This window comes from Carassius carassius, chromosome 16, assembly GCF_963082965.1.
Source record: "Carassius carassius chromosome 16, fCarCar2.1, whole genome shotgun sequence".
In the NCBI taxonomy this organism is placed as follows: domain Eukaryota; kingdom Metazoa; phylum Chordata; class Actinopteri; order Cypriniformes; family Cyprinidae; genus Carassius; species Carassius carassius.
Window position 1 is genome coordinate 24748777 of NC_081770.1, and position 11694 is coordinate 24760470.

The following is an 11694-nucleotide window of genomic DNA, read 5'->3' on the forward strand; positions in this document are numbered from 1 at the left end:
ATTCAACAGGGAATTATTCCAACTCACCAAATGGACATGTTCCACAAACTCCTCTCCAGAGTACGTCCATCTTGGCAGAGATGGAGCAGATACTCTGTGGGAAAGCAACTTATAATAATCAATATTTGAGTTCTGGTCTTCTGTCGGCAACACACACAAACAGGGGAACACTCAGTTAAGTGGCAAAAAACAGCAGGCTTTTCAGATTCACGGCGGAGCAGAGGATAAAGGTGGCAGGAGAAGGTGAGTACCAGCAGTCCATAAATTCAGGTAATGGAACTTAGATGAGTTAATAACAAGAGTCCTTTCTCTGTCTTTCAGAGGGCAATGGAGCAATGGGATCTAAGGAATGCAGGAGAACAGAGACAGTATCACATGTAGGTATAAGGAGTTGTAACGTTGAGACTACATTATGTGAGAATGCTAAATGCTGGATTATAAAGACCTACTGATTAATTTCTGACAAGACGAGAGTTTTCTGTGAGGCCTTAAGAGTTTCTACCTATATAAACCACAACATTAAATGAGTTTTACCAGAAGTTTACGAGGTCGCTTATCTTTATGCAGAAGTTCTAGAGAGCGCTCTGTGCGCTATCTCTCAAATGGACCACTGACACTCAATCCACAATCTCAATTAGGAGTGTCAATGGTCCACTTGAGAGACAGGTGGCAGTAATGTACTTATAAGTCTGTGGTCCGCCATGAAGGTAGAAGAAGAAGAAGATGCCTCACGTGCCTGCTGCTGAGAACGTGCACAGGAGGATGGTCTCAGGAAAGTTCTAACAGTTCGGGAAATTGCATGAATCAAAACAATATAAATGCTGTTCAGTTTCTTGCACAGACCGATCATTTTGTTTCTTTACACATCAATGTATCGTCACGAGCCACAGGGTTTAATTTTGTCTTGTTTGTGTTTTTTTTTTGTTTTATTGTATGTTTTAGCTGTGATTCCCATCCACTTACATTATAAGACTGATAGACTGCAATGGTTTGAGATAAAAATCTTGGTTTGTGTTCTACTAAAGAAATAAAGTCATCTACATCTTCGATGCCCTGGGGGTAAGCAGATAAACATCACATTTTCTTTTTTGGGTGAACTATCCCTTTAAATGATTCACTTAATATTTCTCTTGTGCCCCGTACATAGCGAAACAAAAATTATGTTAACCAGGTTGTTAACAATAAAGCTGCTCTTAAAGTAGTTCACTTCCAGAATTTTCTTTCTTCAGTAAAAAACAACTATTAAGGTTTTTGAGGAAAACATTCTTGGAATTTTCACTATATAGCGAACGGGAGCCAATGGGTCCTCTTTTTGACACTGCTTATCTTGTTCACATCTACTTCTTCAGCTACCATTTTCATCTGATGTGTTGTTATCTCGTTGGCCCTATAGTTGTCTATCGCTTTGTCCAATTTGGGTCTGTCTCACGCAAGGGTCTTGCATGAACGCTGTCATCTTTTATCCTGCTTACGATTCTATCCCTGGTAAGCGAATCACTCAAATTACTGAATTCAAAGTCTCTCGCCTTGTTTTATGATATTTACAGTAATAGTATGTCCTCATTCACTGGCTCAAAATGTTGTAGGGCCATTAAAAAGCAGCAGGCATTACAAACCAGGCACAAGGCCAAAGAATTAGTGCCAACATTACAAACACATTCTCTTTCCTCCCTCGTCTGATTCATCTCCACTCACCAAGTACCAAGAAGTGTGCAGTCCAAAGATAACCTGTGTGGTTAAGCTAAACCTGGTTTATCTAAGATATACCAGAGTTATGCATGACTGTACTGATAAAAAAGCAATGAATTATACCTTCAAAATATTAGTAATATCAGGGAGAGAGTGATTCCCAGCACATGTATATGACATGTATATGGTATTAAAAATCATGACTGATTTACTGTCTGTCTTTCACCCATATATGTACCTAAAATGTTCATCACTGATCATTAGGATAGTTTAGTTCTTCAGATAGAGACAGACTTTTTTATTGTCATACTATTGCAACAGGCTGTTAATTTAAGTCATTCCATCTCACACTCACAAGCACAAACTTGTGCTCTTATCGTTCAATCTCAACATAAAGGATTCAACATAACATTGGTTTTGTAGATTATCAGATCTTACTGATCTTAGAGGTACATGCTTCTTATATGTCAAAATCTCTTATATATTTTTTTCTATCTAGAAAAAATATAGTAAAAGAAAAACAGATTTAAAACAAATAACAGATATCTATATATGATTAATATAAAGAATATATATATATATATATATATATATATATATATATATATATATATATATATATATATATTTATTTATTTATATATATACAATGCTTTACATATTTTTTATTTATGTTTATTATATTTCTGTTTTATATTTTATTTAAAAAAACATTTCAGTATATTTATATATTTCATTCTAAAATTTTATATTTATTTTGGTATTTTTACAATATCTGAGTAGGCCGGTATCTTGGTATTTTATCAAAATGACACAGGGCAGATCTATTTTTCTAAATTATCTTTTACATATTTAAATATACTTTATTCTTTATATATTATAAAATATGTTTAAGCCAGCTGACAATATTTGAGTAAGTCTACATGCTTTATACTTTAGTTTTTCTACTCTATATTTTAAACTTTGTATAATATAAAATTATATTTTATAGCCATTTGACAGTGTCTGAGGTTAGCCTACATTATGTTTTTTTTTTATTTGTTTTTTTTTTTAAATAAAATTTAAGACTAAAGACCTTTTTAAAATCTGCACAAATAAAATTAATATCACAAGAGCAGGGTAGGGCAGTATCAATGGTATCATATTAATCATTTAAATAACCATAAAAAGCTTGATTTTGCCTGAATTAATGTGTTTTTGCTCTATATTAATATGGGGGAGATCTGTTGGTCTATATTATTATTATTGAATATAAAAGTTGTGATATATAAGTTAATATATTGTCACATATTTTTTAATAAATGAGAGTGGCAATTCCTTATGTGCTATTCAATATATTGTAATATATTTACACAATATATTATTCTGTATAAATTCTAATATACTGTTATGCCATTAAATATATTGATCATTCATATTTTAGGAAATATATTTTCTTTGCGTTAGGGGTGGCTTCCATTCTTATATCAAAATATGATACCATTGAACATCTGCTAGAAAGGAAATATTTAAAGAAGGTAGATATGTTTTTATTGAAGGGATTAAAAATGGTTGTTTAGAAACTATAATTATCAGATATGACCCTCTTGTAAGTCAGAAAGACACTAGATAGCATCAGACACACACTGCATATTTCGAGTCATATTCAGAAGCATAAGATAAAATCACTAATTCCATGCAACTTTTTCACTGCCTTATAGTAAACCTACAGCTAGAGTCAAAGTGAATGGAATTTTTTTACAGTCTTTTATTTATCTTTTTGCTTTTTCTATTAGAGCCTTTAAGCCAATATGTAAGACAAAATGTTGAATTAGACATGACTGGAGGAGAACAGAAATTATAACTATAAACAGATGATGTATAAGTTCATCCAGGCCAACCAAATGACACTTTAGAAGTTCTGATGGAGACATTTGTCACACATGTTCAGTTATCACAGACTTTTAGTTTGTATTTGTTTTAGTCACTTGTGTGTATTAGTTTTTATTTCCCACCACTCTTTATTTTCCATTGTAACTGATTGACACTTTAAGTAAATTCTGTTCAGCTGTGTTTGGATTCACTATCACTTTCACTTATTGTCTGGACACATTTGCATTTAGGTGTTTGTATTTTATATTAAATATCACGTTTGACCATCATCTGCCTGTTTCCTGCCCGTCTACACTACACACTCTCTACAACACGGTTCCTCAGAAAATCATCAGGCTGTAAACTAAATGTACAAAAAACTCAGATCTCAACCTTTAATTATCAACCATCTTTTATACCTTTTCCAAACAGAAATAAGTAAGCAGCATTTTACAGATAAGAATGGATAGAATGGTTTCATGATATGGCGAGAGAAAAATTTTTTTTTTTTTTTTTTAGATGTTACAATTAGAGAAGGGTCAAAGGTGGTCTTGCTCTACCATGATTAGAATAGTACTACCATGCAGCCCAATTATGTCCTTTAAAGGGATAATTCACCCAAAAATGAAAATTTCTCACCGTCATGTCGTTCCAAACCTGTAAGACCTTCTTTCATCTTCTGAACACAAATTAAGATATTTTAATGAAATCCAAGCATTCTCTGACCCTCCCATAGACAGCAAGGATACTACCACGATCAAGGCATAGAAACACAGTAAAGACATTGGTAAAATAGTCCATGTTCCCACATCAGGGATTCAACCGTAAATTTTATGAAGCTACAAAAATACTTTTTGCGAGCAAAGAAAATATAAATAGAATTCAACAATTCTGCTTCCGCTTCATGTAAATGGCAAAAATTTATGAATTAACAGTACATTTTTTACAGTGTAGTTAATGCACAAATATGCTTAAATATTCCAGAGTTTACTAATAGCTACTGCTGACATACACACTAAAAAATCCTGGGTTATTTTTTCTACCCAAGTGCTGGGTTGAGCCATTTGGGTAAATTTTTTGGGTTATTTTCTCAGTTTTGGGTAGTTTTTGGGTAGTTCTATGTTACCCAACCGTTGGGTTATTTTCTGGGTCGTTTTCACTGAGAGCTGAATCAATGCACCCCCTCCCCCACTCGGACGCAATAACCCAGCTCATTGGGTCAAATCAACTCAGCGCAGGATGGATCAGCGCAGCGCGGGCTGACTGAATTCGAGGTGGAGGTGGATGCCATACACACGCTGTAATATTTGGAGAAATAAGGTTCGTATCAATATATTTATACATTTGACATGTATTCTTAAACATATTTATACACATAACATAATACTGAGCGAATGAGGGATAAAAAGGCAAAGAAATGTGCGACAACAGTCACGTTTACATGACATTAAATGCACCGCCAGCTTCGCTCGTTTTGGTTTGCCTGTTTGTAATGCCTGCTGGATAGTACATACGTTTTCTACTGTTTTTATGTTTTAAACGACACTTTTGTCAAAGTCTTAATTTTCTTCTTAACTGTTATATGACATAATTTACTTCAAAGTCCATTAAGTCAGTCAATTTCAATGCCACGAGATCAATGTGATGTAAACGCGCATTCCTTGCCTTTTTAGATTATAAAAATTAGATTTTTATCCATTACAGCCTTTAAGCAAATCTCTGGTAATACATTTTAGAAAACCACCTTTTGTACATAAAGCTGCTCATCCCCCATCCTACTGCATGCAGTGCTAAGTCAAAACAACCCAATTTTTGGGTCATCTGTCGTCGCGGGCATTTTTGATCTTTACAGGAGAAATTATTTTCAAGCAAACTGAATTCAGCCTTTTTTTCTGGTGAAATAAAGGTTTGTATTGGTCTTTTTTTATCATTGAATCGTTACAGATTGGCAAAAATGTGGCGTTCTGATTTTAAAATATCACTTTACGTTATATGATGGATCATAAAGCATTGTGCATTTGCGAGCACCAGAGATAACGTTACATTACCTATTTGTTTCTGTCTGATGTGTATTTCGTTTTTTTTTTTCACAATAAAAATACATTTCTAATCATTTATTTATTTATTAGTATTATTATTTGACATCCAGGTAAGTGTCAATTAATCTTGGACTAAAATATATTGTTTTTTTCCCTCAGACCTGCTCTTGACTGTCCGTGGTGGCGAACCCACAGCCTTTCGCTGAGGTGACACTTTCATCTCATCTAATTTGAATTATTGCCATACATTGATAATAAAAATGCCATAAACCATAAAAAAAACAGCTGTTACTATTATTAAAAAGATCCGGTAACGTTATTGTGGTTATACCCCTTTAGTTAAAGGGTTAACGTTAGTTCACCCAATAATCAAAATTATGTCATTAATGACTCACCTTCATGTCGTTCCAAACCCGTAAGACCTCCGTTTATCTTCAGAACACAGTTTAAGATATTTTAGATTCTCAGTCCCTCCATTGAAGCTGTGTGTACGGTATACTGTCCATGTCCAGAAAGGTAAGAAAAACATCATCAAAGTAGTCCATGTGACATCAGAGGGTCAGTTAGAATTTATTGAAGCATCGAAAATACATTTTTGCCAAAAATAGCAAAAACTACGACTTTATTCATTATTGTCTTCTCTTCCGTGTCTGTTGTGAGTGCGTTCACAACACTGCAGTGTAGTGATATCCGGTTCGCAAACTAATCATTCGATGTAACCGGATCTTTTTGAACCAGTTCACCAAATCGAACTGAATCATTTTAAATGGCTCACGTCTCCAATAGGCATTTATCCACAAATGACTTAATGTGAACGAGTCAATCTTTCGTTCGTTATCTGGCTCGGCTCGGTGTTCATCTTCAGTTCTCTCTTCACAGCAGTTCAGTCAGTGTACTGTTCGAATGATTCGTTCGCGAACCGGATATCCAGACTGCTTTGTTTTGAACTCTCACACAACAGACACGGAAGAGAAGACAATGATGAATAAAGTCGTAGTTTTTGCTATTTTTGGACCAAAATGTATTTTCGATGCTTCAAAATATTCTAACTGACCCTCTGATGTCACATGGACTACTTTGATGATGTTTTTCTTACCTTTCTGGACATGGACAGTATACCGTACACACAGCTTCAATGGAGGGACTGAGAGCTCTCGGACTAAATCTAAAATATCTTAAACTGTGTTCTGAAGATAAACGGAGGTCTTACAGGTTTGGAACGACCCTAAATAAATTATGAGCAAAGTGAAATGTTAATCAGTATAATTCAGGAATCAGTTTGCATGGAGTTTAGAAACATCCAGGATTTACTAGCTAAAGTGTTGAAAAGCTCTGAAGAGTATTTCTGTTTTCATGGAAACTATACCTTTTACATGTAAAAAATGTTCATAAGCCTCTATTTGATTAACAGCATTATTATTTCTTTGTCCAGTAGAATCAACCGTATCTGAAGAGAGAGCTGAGGAAATTAAACAATGACTGAGAAACAACACACAGCCCATCAGCCAGGTGGAACAGTACATGCGAAAAATATGTTTGAGGTCCTCCATGAGTTTCCTCGGCTAACTACCCCAGGCATGGTATGTTAACATATTGTCTTTATCAAATGGTAACATGAGTTATATTAAGTCTGTTAAATTGTTATTTTTGCTTTTAGATTGCACAGGACTTTCACATTTTACTTCAAGATGCAGCCCCAAAACTGTTTGAAAAATGGCTGGTATACTGACAGGATCTTGCTTTTTGCGAAGCGAGAAGCAAAGCTTCCATGTACATCTGAAGAAATGACAGAAGGTTAAAATGTTTCTACAATATTTTGATATTATGGGCCAGATTTACTAACAGCTTGCACCATAGTACTGTCAGGATTACTAAAGAAATGCAGTGATGAAAAATTGGGAAAATTTTTTGCAACTAACATTACTGCATATTTGTGGTAGTTTATATATTTTAACTCATTTTTGTGCTTGGCAATAATTGCTGCTAGAAAATGCTGCATTTTCTCCTCTCATCTTATTTATTTAGAATGCCAGACAAAGATTTTATAACATTGCTTTTAATTTCTGCTGCTCTTATATGGGGATATGTTGGTCATTATGAGTCTGTGTGTTTAAATTTGCACATTGTCAGTGGATCAACAGCAGAACTTTACACTTCAGTCTACACTTTTATGGGATTTTGGACTCATGCTAATTTGACCTGTTTAGTAAATCTGGCCCTATATTTTCAATGACAACTCGCTACTGTTTTTAGTAGTGTTGATGAATGTAATATTATTTTCCTACAGATGCAAAGGGAAATCTTGCACTAAAGCTGTTACCTGTTTTGCTTCCACCTCCACCCTACAAAATTGGCAGAAAAACACTCCAGGCCCAGCATTGATGAAATCAAAAAAGCTTTCATTGACATTTAGCCTGTAAGTACGACTCAAGAAATTTCAATCATATAATGACTTCACCAGGTTGAATACACTACCATTCAAAAGTTTGGGATCGGTATGATTGTTTTATGTTTTTAAATTAAGTCTCTTCTGCTTACAAAGGCATTTATTTGATCCAAATACAGCAAAAAGAGCAATGTTGTGAAATATTGTTACAATAAATTAATATTTGCTATTTGAATATATTAAAAAAAAAATTTTTGTTTGTGTTCAAAGCTGAATTTCCAACATCGTTATTCCAGTCTTATATATAGTAACATGTTAACGAGATATGCTCCATAAGAACTTTGTAATTTAATTTATAATGTATCTTGGATAAATAAGTCTGAGCTCAAATTTTTTTTTCTGTAGATAATTTTCATTACTAAAACATCTTATTGACAAATTTCTAGTGTCCTAGCTATAATTAATTTGACTAGACAAATAAGAACTTTTTCAGTTTCACACTCTAGCAAGTTAAGGTATTTTGCTTTTGTAGGGCAGAATATTAAATGTAGAAACTAAAAGTTTTAAATTAAAGTAAAATTAAAGTATTTCAAGTGTTACTAAAACTCTTTTGACTTGCTTTGCATCCCTGTCAGTGGCTCTGTCAAAGTGGTCCAGATCAAGCTGTAATAATTTTCAGGTATTTTGCCTCATCCAAAGCTCTGGCTATACAAGACCTATTGTTTCTAAAGACAGCTTGATTGAATAAACAGTTTCGAATGACTCCCCAACCCACCACCCATACTCACACCCCTGACACTCCCATTCTGTTTCACCTTTATTCATTTGCATTATTTGTCCTTTAGGTTGGAACAAATATGGTGGAGGACCTCCAGCAGGCTGAAGCATCAAGACCTTACCCTCATGTCCTGTCACTTGAAAATGGACACATTGATTCGCAGGCATTTGTCATCCTCGCAGGAAAAGCTTTGGAGCAAAGCACTCTCATTGGGGCAGTAAATGTATGTTTCAAATCGTTTTATGTTTTTCATGTAAACTACCCGAAACAGTTTCTATATTCATAATATTTTTTAGTTGGAGGGAAGTGAATCCCCAACAGTGAAATTTTTGCACTGGGCACTACATTCTTGCATACATTCACATACATTCTTGCAAGTAGATTAAAAGAGGTTACTGCCAATACGTTGTATTTCATAGATTTATTTTTGTGTTCATTTTGTAGACTAAAAACAACAGGTCCATAATGTAGACTTAAAACAAATATGCTTTGTAACAAACAGTTGTTCTTGAGGTAAAGTATTTTATATGGATTAAAAATAATGAAATTTATTTGTATAAAAAAAAAAAAACGTGTTTTAGTAAACCTTGAGGTTTTTTGGAGTTCATGAATTTCATGAGCATATGGATTAAAACAAAGAAATCTTAATTATTTGTAAAAAAAAAAAAAATGTATTACTAAACCTTGTGGTTCTTTGTAGTTTATGATTTTTTTTAAACATTTACAGTTTTTCAACTACAGAGGCAAACCATAAAAATGAAAGAAATTGTTTTGAATGCTGTTTATAAATGGAATTTTATTGTTTTAGTTTTGTATGATCTCTTGAATTTTTGGTTGAGGTAAAGTGTAATTACAAAGTGTAATATGCTGAAAGAGAAATAAAGCTAATACAATGTTTTGTAATACAATGACCTGTTTGTTTATTATGTGGTATATTTAATTGTAAAAGGAATAAAAATTACCTAATATAACCCATTTATGAAATCAAATTAACCCATTATTTTTGTAAAAATAACCAATTTTTGGGTAGAAAAAACAACCCATTTGCTGGGTTAAAATTAATAACCCAACTTCTTGGGTTAGTTTAACCCCATATGGGTTCTGTCCTATATTTACCCAGCAGTTGTGTTAAAAACAACCCAATTTGGGTTGTTTTTAACCCAGTGTTTTTTAGAGTGTAGGTCAAACAACATTTGCTCGGTGAGGACGCAATTTGCATGTGAACCCAGCCAAAGAAGTCAAGACTGATGTTGTCGCACAGCTATTGAGACCTTCTACAATCAGCATGGACATAAAGCTTTTTTATATCTGTGATCTGACGCACTCATGCAGATGTGCACTGCAGTATGGAATGCTCTTATTCTCAGAAACAGCATTGTACAACTTTATCTGCATTGTGCAAGGCCAAGTCTCTTACAGCGTTGAGAATATGGTACATGTGCACAGTTATTGAACAAAGATTGTTAAGTACTTGCTAACGGTGCATATTTAGAATAATTTAATCAAATCTTTAAAGCCCAAAATATGCTTCAGTTTTCACGTGTACAGCTGAAAGCATTGACTTTCAATGTACAGTCAAATCAAAACTTATTCAGACACCAGATTAAAATTATTATATTTTTTTTTTACTAGTGAGTGCAGGACACTATAGTTCATTTATGTAAGTAAGGATAGCAAATAAACTGTAATAATATGAGAAAGTAGTGTAGGTGTCTGATAAAATTTTGGTTTGACTATACTCCACTTTGACTATACTCCACATAGCGTACATTTGCAATGTAAGAAGTATATGCACAGTTATAAAAACTGGGTTGCAAGCGACTATGCTGATGCTGCAAATTGAATTACATCATGCATACTGTACTGATGCGTTAGCATACACATAAAAACTAAACAAAAAATATATTGTAACCCTAATTTTCCAACTGTAATTTCATAAGCTCTTTGTTGTTGTATTCCAACTGTTGTGTCATAAGCATAAGCTTATTACTGTACAATGTGATCTTAACTTTGTAACACTGCTAGAAGCTAATAATTTACATTCTAAAATTAAATACAACTTAAAATTAGTTGAAAACCAATTGCTCAGAAAGGGGATGGCTTTAAAACATTAGGCTTTTATTAAAGCATCATTAATGACACTGTTTCCACTCCACCAGTGAAACTGGACTGAAAGTGCCTAAAATGTAATGATATATACAGATACATATATATATATATATGTGTTTATGTATCTTATTGAATGGAGGTTCTTCCTACAGACTTGCCAGTGAGCTCAATGAAAAACACTTCAAGGGTCGTCTTTTTGCTGCCTGCAGATAAAGAGATTTTCAGATTTTCTTCTCATGGAAAAAGATAAGTTGCCCTCAAATGTTCTCAATAACATGTGTTTTTCTTAAGAAGAAAATCTTAAAAATCTTTTTTATCTGACTGAATGATTGGTGCTTCTTGCTAACGACTGACTGATAAACTCAATAGAAAACACTTCAAGCGATGTCTTTTTGGTGCCTGTATAGTCTAGATGATCGTAAAAATCATAAGCTTAGCATGCACACTATTTTCACATACTAGTAAGGATTGAAGTTAGGAACATTCTTACAAATGTCTTGGAATTTATCTTAATTTAAGGAGATTTTCATGAATCCGGCCCCTGAAGCCCACAGAATGAGACAAACTGAAATCAGGAGCTGTTAGGAAGGACCATATCATGGTAACGCATGTGAAGTCATTGGATAAACAAATGAATGTAATATTAAATGGGCAATGTTTTATTTGAAAAAGTTCTTTATCACGTCTTCAAGTATTGTTTTTATATAATGCATCACTTACAGTATCTAGTTTTAAAACTTTTCTTAACATTTCATGAATCCCTTTTGTTTCATAGGTTTTATTTAATGGTTTTACTAACCGTAACTGTCTACAATGCAGATAAATATAAATTATAAAATATT

At 33.5% G+C, this 11694-nt stretch overlaps 1 long non-coding RNA gene across 1 annotated transcript; it reads left to right on the forward strand.

Moving 5' to 3' along the window:
• The first annotated feature begins 6816 nt into the window (after positions 1-6816).
• On the forward strand, positions 6817-8942 carry LOC132159164 (uncharacterized). The gene is made up of 4 exons (XR_009437807.1): positions 6817-7159; positions 7237-7373; positions 7867-7995; positions 8811-8942. It is a non-coding gene; the product is annotated as an uncharacterized LOC132159164 (long non-coding RNA).
• The last annotated feature ends 2752 nt before the right edge of the window (positions 8943-11694 follow it).